Here is an 8,133-nt window from a genome sequence, read left to right on the forward strand (position 1 = left end):
ATTGATGGTCTGCACCTTTCATTTGATATGATAAAAATGGCACTCTGTGGCCTTCCTCCAAAAACATATAACTCTAGCCTTACGAAAAAAATATCAGAAAAATTCTGGTTGAGGGACACTTTACAAAATACTTGACCAAGGGGACCAGCAGTTAGTGTAATGGCTATGTCGCTGGACTCCCACGGAGTCGACTGCAGTTCGAGTTCCTGACCCAGTGGCTTAAACTCACGCCGGATGCGTGTGCGTGCGTGCCCAAGATTCCTACAGGAGAATGGAGGAGAAGGGACTCTGGCGTGGCCATCCCCCCAGGGGGGTGATTTCTCGCTTTCTGCCTGTCTCTCTCTGTCCTTCTGGCAAGCGCACATGCCCTATAGCAAAAACCTCTCAAAAAAAAAAAAAATACTTGACCAACCTTCCTCAAAAACCATTAAGACCATTAAAACCACAGAAAGTCTGAGTAACTGTCACCAAATGGAACCCACAGAGACGTTGACAACCAAATGCTCGTCTTGAATAGGATTGTTGAACAGAAACTAGATCTTAAATAAAGCCTAGGTAAATCTGAAGTATGGCCTTTGGTTAATAGCAGTGTATCAATATCAGTCCTTCATGTGTAACCAACGTAGCATTCTCCTGTAAGATGCTAGTAAAATGGGAACCTGGTGCAGAGTATATAAGGACGCTCTGTCCTATGGTGTAGTTGTTTTATAAACCTAAGAGCATTCTGAAATCATTTCTTTTTTTCGAAAAAGATTTTTGCTATAGGACACGTGTGCTTACCAGAGAGACCGAGAGACAGAAAGAGAGAAACCACCTCCCAGGGGCGTGGCCACACTGCAATCCCTTCTCTTCCATTCTCTCTTCTTGGAATTTTGGGCGCACACACACATGTACCCAGTGTGAATTTCAAATCACCAGGTCCAGTACTCAAACCAAGGTGGACTACTTAGGAGTCCAGCACCTTAACTACTATGCTACCTGCTGGCCCCTAAGATGTTTATTTTTATTTTTTTAAATGTTGCTAGAGTACATGTGCACTTGCTGGGGAGAGACACTGGAAGAGAGGAAAAGTGAGAAAGACCCCCACATGGGGTATGGTTATGCCACAATCCCTTCTCCATTTCTCCTTTCGGAATTTGGGGCATGCATGCACATGCACTTACTGTGTTTTTCAAGCCACTGGGTCGGGACTCAAACCACATCGTCACCTATGTGGGATCCAATCACCATAACCAAAATGCTACCAACTGGCCTCTAAAATGTTTAAAATTTCTGTTCATATGGTGTACATGTTAGTGTTTTTTTTTTTAAGTGTATTTATTTCTCCCATAAGAAGACAGACAGACAGATAACACCCCCAACAGGGTATTAACAGCACCATCTACCCCCAGCCTTCAACCAGCTCCAGATTATGGGCACGCATGTGCCCGGCATACTTAGGGAGGCTGTGAACTTGAACTATGGTAGAAATCCGCTCATGGGGAATTTCCTCACAGAGCATTGCAATTTCCTGTCACATCACTATCTGGCCCCTAGGAGTGGTTTTGAAGTCAGAGATTCGCTCATAATTTTGAAAACCTGGACAACTCTTGGCTTCCTTTTTCTCATCTCCAAAATGCAAGGCTTGTCTCAAATAGTTACAACACTGAAGGGGATCAGAATGTCATCCCCCAAATATGCCACTTGGTGTAAGGATTATTTTTAGCTGCAGGCAATTGAGAAATAGCAGACATAGGCAAAGCTCTCTGCCCTCCCCCTGTCTGCCTAAAGCCAAGGCATGCATTTTCATCTGTAAATGTGTCTCCCTGGTCCCATACCAGGAAAACGAAAAAGATGGTTGGCACCGAGTTGATTCTGCGTAGTAGACTGTATAGAACAATGCTCGTCTACCACAGATTTCCTGGTCGCCTTCCCATGATTCTCTGTCCTGGGAGGCTGAACTCCCTTTCCCTTGGTCTCATCATTTCTCCACCATTTGTTATCTTTGTTAAAACGATACATAAACAACAGAGTCTAACTGCTTCTTTAGGTTTTCTTTCTTTCTTTGTTAACCCTCTATGCACTTAAAAAAATTAATACAATTGTTCTCTTGTTAATCTGTCCTATGTTGGTTTAATCTACAGGCTCCAGCCATTGATCTGAGAGGGTAAAAGGAAAGGTTTTCCTGCTCTGCAGTACCAACTAAGGTCCTCTAAACTGTATGCAGCCTTGTAGCTAGGAGCAAAGAAGTTTCGAACCGTGTCCTATTTTGTAATAATGTGGCAATTACCTAATTTAGAATTCAGTTTCTTCGTTGCAATCTGGTAATAGTTGCCCTCTCCAAGAGATGTTAGAAGGGCTAGTGAGATAATGCTGCTATAGGCTGCATATTTTAGGGCATATTAGCCACTGTTATCCCTAGTCTCTGATGTATCACTGACCCTCAGAGACTTGCCCTGGTCCCCCTGGTGAAAGTGCCCCAGGGGCAACATCAGCTTTGTCAGTTTGAAAAGCTCCTTCTATTTATCCAGGTAGATGTGATCGGGGCCAGGGAAACTGAGTCACCAGAGCCAAATTTTTCAAGCCATTAGCTCACAAAGCAGGCTGGGGCACTAATTTTCTTGGGGAAACATCAGGGTTAAGGAGACTGGTTATGAGAAGAACTCCTCCCAGTTGATACAGCCTCTTAGGACACCATCTCAGACTCAGAAGCTGCTCAAGAAGGACTAGGATGGGGTGTAAAGAACATTGTGGTCTCCATGGCCTGTGTAGACAGCTCTTGGTCATTGATGTTCCTCGTCCATTGTTAGGAGCTGCACTGGGTCACCTCGAAGTTCATACTTTGAAGTGCTCACTCCCTAGTACCTCTGAGTATGACTGGATTTGGAGAGAAGGTAATTAAGTTTAAATGAGGTCATTGGGGGGGGCAATCCAACATGATTGGATCCTTATAAGAGGAGGAGCGAACATAAATATACAAAGGAAAGGCCACGCGAAGACATAGGGAGCAGGCAGCCATCTGTAAGCCAAGAAGAAACCAATTCTAGTTATCTCTTCATCCTGTCCTTCCAATCTCAGAAATGGACATTTCCGTTAAGCCACTAGTCTGCAGCTCTTTCTTACGACAGCCTTAACAGACCAATACACCCACTCTAAGGAACATATTCGGGCAGTCCGGGACAAATTCTCTCTCCCATCTATGTCTCCTCTTCAACTCTCTCCTCCGACTGTAATTACAGCACATACTGACACATGGTACAATTCATCTGTGCACATACCTTTTTTTGCACATACTTTATGTGTAGTAACAAAAATATATTTATATAAATAAATTTGTAGAAATATATACAAGCAGATAATCTGAATCCATTATTGAAATTAAAAAACAAACAAACAAACAAACAAACAAAACAACTCCAATATGGAGTTGGCCATCTTGAGTTTCTCTACCAAAAATGATTCGGTGGTAAAATAAATATGGAGAATACTATATACTACAGCTTCTCTTGGAAGTTCATCATGTGCATTTAACATATTCAAAGTTCTGAGCAGATCTACAATTAACTGATGCGTTTTAACATTATTTAACCCATTATTTTCAGAAATTATTTAACCATGGGATTCTTTCTACCTAGAAGGTTTCTATTCTAATTCACTTTGAGAAATGTTTCTCTTGTCTAAACTGCTTCCCACGTACCAAGCATCCCTTCAGTGTTGTTTTCTTCAGGAGTCAGCTAATGATATGCTTTTTATTCTTATGGTTTTTGGTTTTCAGAGGGTAATAGTTCTTGTTTCTCTTCCCAGATTCTCAATTTCTAGACTTTTCCTCACAAACTGCAGAAAAATAAAATTCTCCTAGTAAAGCAACGCAAAAAGGAAAATGGAAACCATCTGAGTTGGTGTCATTATCTGTCACTTCAGTTCACTTCAGTTCAAGTTTCAGTTGGGCCAAGAGCATACATGAAGCTCCTACTTAAGGACATGTATTTTTGTAAAGGCCTTCCCTCCCCCCAACCCCTTGAGGCTTCCCTAGAATCTCTGATTGCAACTGATATCTTTAAAAGCCCAGGGCCAGCTGGTGGTATGGTGGTTAAGGAGGCTGGACTCCACATGGCCAACTGCGTGGATCGAATCCTATACCTGGTGGCTTGAGAAACATGCCAAGCCCATGTGCGTGCATGCCTAAAATCCTGAAAGGAGAAATAGAAGAGAAGGATGGGGGGGTAATGACCCTCAATGGGCAGAAACGTTTTCTCACTTTCTCTCTCTCTCTCTCTCTCTCTCTCTTTTTCTCTCTCTCTCATGAGTACTTACACTCTGTAGCAAAAGAGGGAAGGAGTCCAACTCAATAAAATAACTAACTAGAAAGTGTTCTATTACCTGTGTGAACTGAAAGGACTCTTCTAGATATTAAAATTTATTCTATCTCCAGCTATCTATAATTTGACTTTATCTTGATTTTGTTTTATCTTTATCACTTATAAGAAAAACTAACTCAATTAGTTAAAAGCCATTGTTTTTTATCATTGATTTTTGTCTTTCTCTTTGGTCAACAATGTGATAGAACAATTATTCCTTTTTTGTTTTTTCTTCACCTTCATTTCTTCCTCTCTCTCTTTTTAAAAATTACTTATTTAATTAATTAATTATTATTATTATATTTGCTATAGGGCACATTCACTCACCAGAGGGGACAGAGAGAGGGGGTTGTCCCTGTGGAATCCAGCCTCCTTATTTTAAGCCACCGGTTGGTCAAGGGCTAGAATTGCAGTTAGCCATGTGGGAGTTCAGTGCCTTAACCATCATGCCATCTGCTGGCCACCGCCTTCATCTCTCTTAAAATCCGAACTGTCCTTTTACAGTTTGCATCATAGGAGACAGCAGCTTTTGAAAAAACAGCTGACCAGCTTGAGAGTGAATATAAAATCTCTTTTTATTAAAAACTGATTAAGAACTTTCTGTATATTAGGACTGCTACATTCAAAACATACACCGGAAGATATTTTAGCCTAAGTAGAATGTAAAACTTCATACAAATTGAGCTTTTCTGACTATTCAAAATGTCAAACACCAAGGCTTCTTTCCACAGTAAAAGCTCATTTTCTAAAATGAGTTAGCTAGGATGTAACTTACAAACGTGCTAAATTCCTCCATGGAATTGCAAATAGAATCAGAGATGCTGCCCAGAATTTTAGAACTGAAAATGAAAAGGATGACGATCCCATTTTTCTATTAAAAGAAGAAGGAGGAGGCTTGGGACCAGGCTCTAGGGAAGCCGTGTAGCACCTAGCAAGAGCAGCTATGGTCTCAGAGAGCTGGCTACTAACTCAGGCGAGGCAGCCAAACAGCCATGCTGCCCTAGGTGACTCATTCCACCCCTCCACACCTATATCTCTGCCAGCACCACATAATAATTGCTGGGTTGTGGGTTGTAGCAAGGAGCTCAATAAGATCATGTGAGTTTGTAACTGGGAAACACCCAGATGGGAGGTTGCAAACCAGTGGCCTATCATTTTCCCGATGTGTGTCAAAAGAGAAAATTACAACAGATTGAGTTTAAAGATCTATTTGACTCTCATTTGTGATTCTAGAATCGGGCAACACTTCATTTCATAAAGTAGAATAAATGCTCCGAGGATATCGGTTTTACAGGTAGAAAACGGCTGGTGAAAGCAGAAACAGCAAAAAGCAAATGGGTCATTTTAGAAATACTTTCCTTGTACAGGTTAAAGCAGAGGGGCATCTTACCATGTCAGCTAAAACTGGCCCGTTTGAAGGTTTTACGACTCACTCTTTCTCCTGATTTCTTGGAAAACCAGATAAATAATTTAGTTTTTGGGGACCACCTTAACCGTGGTGGTGAAGGTGACTGGATCATACATGTGGCTCGAGTCCCTAGCCAGCAGCTTGAGAAAACTGCCAGATGCATGAGCATGCATGCCCGAAATCCAGAAAGAAGGGCGATGTGGAGGAGAAGGGACTGTGGCATGGTCTTCTCCACGGGAGGGTGCTCTCTCACTTCCCCTCTCTCACTTCCCCTCTGTCTCTCTGTAGTGAACATACATGCCCTCTGGCCAAATAGACCAAAGCCAAACAAACAAAAAAACCTGAAAACAAAACAATTTTGTTTTGCCTTGGTGACATGGCACTTCGTCAAGAGTAACTCCATTTGGGTTTGGTGCACTGGGCCTAAAGCAGGAGCTCAGTGCAAACCATCAGCCTTCTGTAAATCTTATTCATTGTGTGTTTTTGTAAAGTTAACTCTCATTTTTTTTTTTTAAGAGAGAGAGATTTTTCCTACAGGGTACATATACTATCCAGAGAGAGAGACAGAAAGCAAGAAATCACTCCCCAAGGGGAATGGGTACGCCACAATCCCTTCTCCTTCATTCTCCTCTCAGGATTTTGGGCAAGCACACATACATGTCTGGTGTGAGCTTCAAGCCACTGGGACTGACACTCGAAGTGTGGTCGACAACGTAGGAGTTCAGCAACATAATCCTTATGCCATCTGCTGGCCCCTAATTTCAATTTTTAAATTGGAACTTTTTTTTTTTTTTGGAGAGATTTTCACTGTAGGGCGCGTGCGGTCGCCAGACCGACAAGAGAGAGACATAGAGACAGAAAGCGAGAAATCACCCCCCAGGGGGGACGGCCACACCATAATCCCTTCTCCTCTATTCTCCTCTAGGGATCTTGGGCACGCACGCACACGCGCCTGGCGTGAGTTTTAAGCCACTGGGTCCGGGACACGAACCGCGGTCGACTACGTGGGAGTCCAGCGACATAGCCATTACGCTAACTACTGGTTCCCTAAATTGGAACATTTTATTAAAATATTTTCCCCTTCTTTTCTGGAAAAAAAAAGCAAGTCATTTTGGATGGGGCACCTGCTTTCCAGATTACAATGGTACCTGTCACTACCCATTCTTTAATGGGATCTGGCTGGTGCAAACAAGATTTGATATCTTAAGACCTATAAAGGAGTGAGTTGAAATACTTTGGTTGGCCATATCTGTGCTCCAATTTCTTCCTGGACATGTGACTTTCTTGCTTTTCACTGGGGTTGAATCTATAAATCCATAATCTGTGACAATATTTAACTTTACTTAAGTCTTTTGTTTCCAGAAAACAGGGAGAATTAATCCTCTAAATCCTTTACTTTGGGAAATGCTCTGTGATTTTTACATTTCTAGAAAGGGCTAGAAGAACTACTGGTCCCCATATCATTATATAAGATGTGCAGATGATACTGCTATTTACCCATGAAAGAGCCAGACACAAACCTTCTAGTTCTTATTCTTTGTCTCCTAAATGATTAGCTGAGTTGTTTCTTGTTCTCTCCCTGTAAAGACAAGACACCTACCTTAACTAACCTCAGACCTCTCAGCAGAAACTTTATAGGCCAGGAGAAACTGGAATGAGGTAGTCAAAATTCTGAAAGAAAAACAATTTCAATAAAAAAAATACTATACCCAGCAAAACTTTCCTTTAAATTTTAAGAAGAAATAAAATCATTCCCAGACAAACAAAAACTGAATTAATCAATACTAGACCAGCTCTTCAAGAAACATTTAAGGGACTATTACTTTTGGAAATGGAAGGAAGATAAATAGTACCATGGAAACACATGAAGCTATAGAGCTCACCAGTTGATCAACCGCGCAAAGAAGAAAGAGAATGATTTAATCCTTTCCTGTATGAAAATCCACCAAATAGTGAAGATCAGCAACTAACCAACAAAAATGGCATTTGAAAATGTGTACATATCACTAATATCATTGAAGATAAACAGATTAAATTTCCCATTCAAAAGATAGAGATTGACTGAATGGATTAAAAAATAAACACACACACAGAAGCATTCAATATGCTACTTGCAAGACACACACCTCACCTGTAAAGATTCAAATAAACAGAGTAAAAGATTGAAGGACATTCTTTCACACAAATGAAAAACCAAATGTAAGCAGGTATTGCCATTCTGCCATTAGACAAAATAGACGCCAATATAAAAATCTGTCAAAAGGGACTAAGAAGGTCATTATATTGGATTAAAAGGATTAACTCATCAAGAAGATGTAACAGTTATAACTATTGCCCGGCGGAAGCCGCGCGGGGCGCCCGGCGGAAGCCGCGCGGGGCGCGGGAGCT

The sequence above is a fragment of the Tupaia chinensis genome, unplaced genomic scaffold (assembly GCF_000334495.1).
Source record: "Tupaia chinensis unplaced genomic scaffold, TupChi_1.0 Scaffold141305_1, whole genome shotgun sequence".
Lineage (NCBI taxonomy): Eukaryota > Metazoa > Chordata > Mammalia > Scandentia > Tupaiidae > Tupaia > Tupaia belangeri.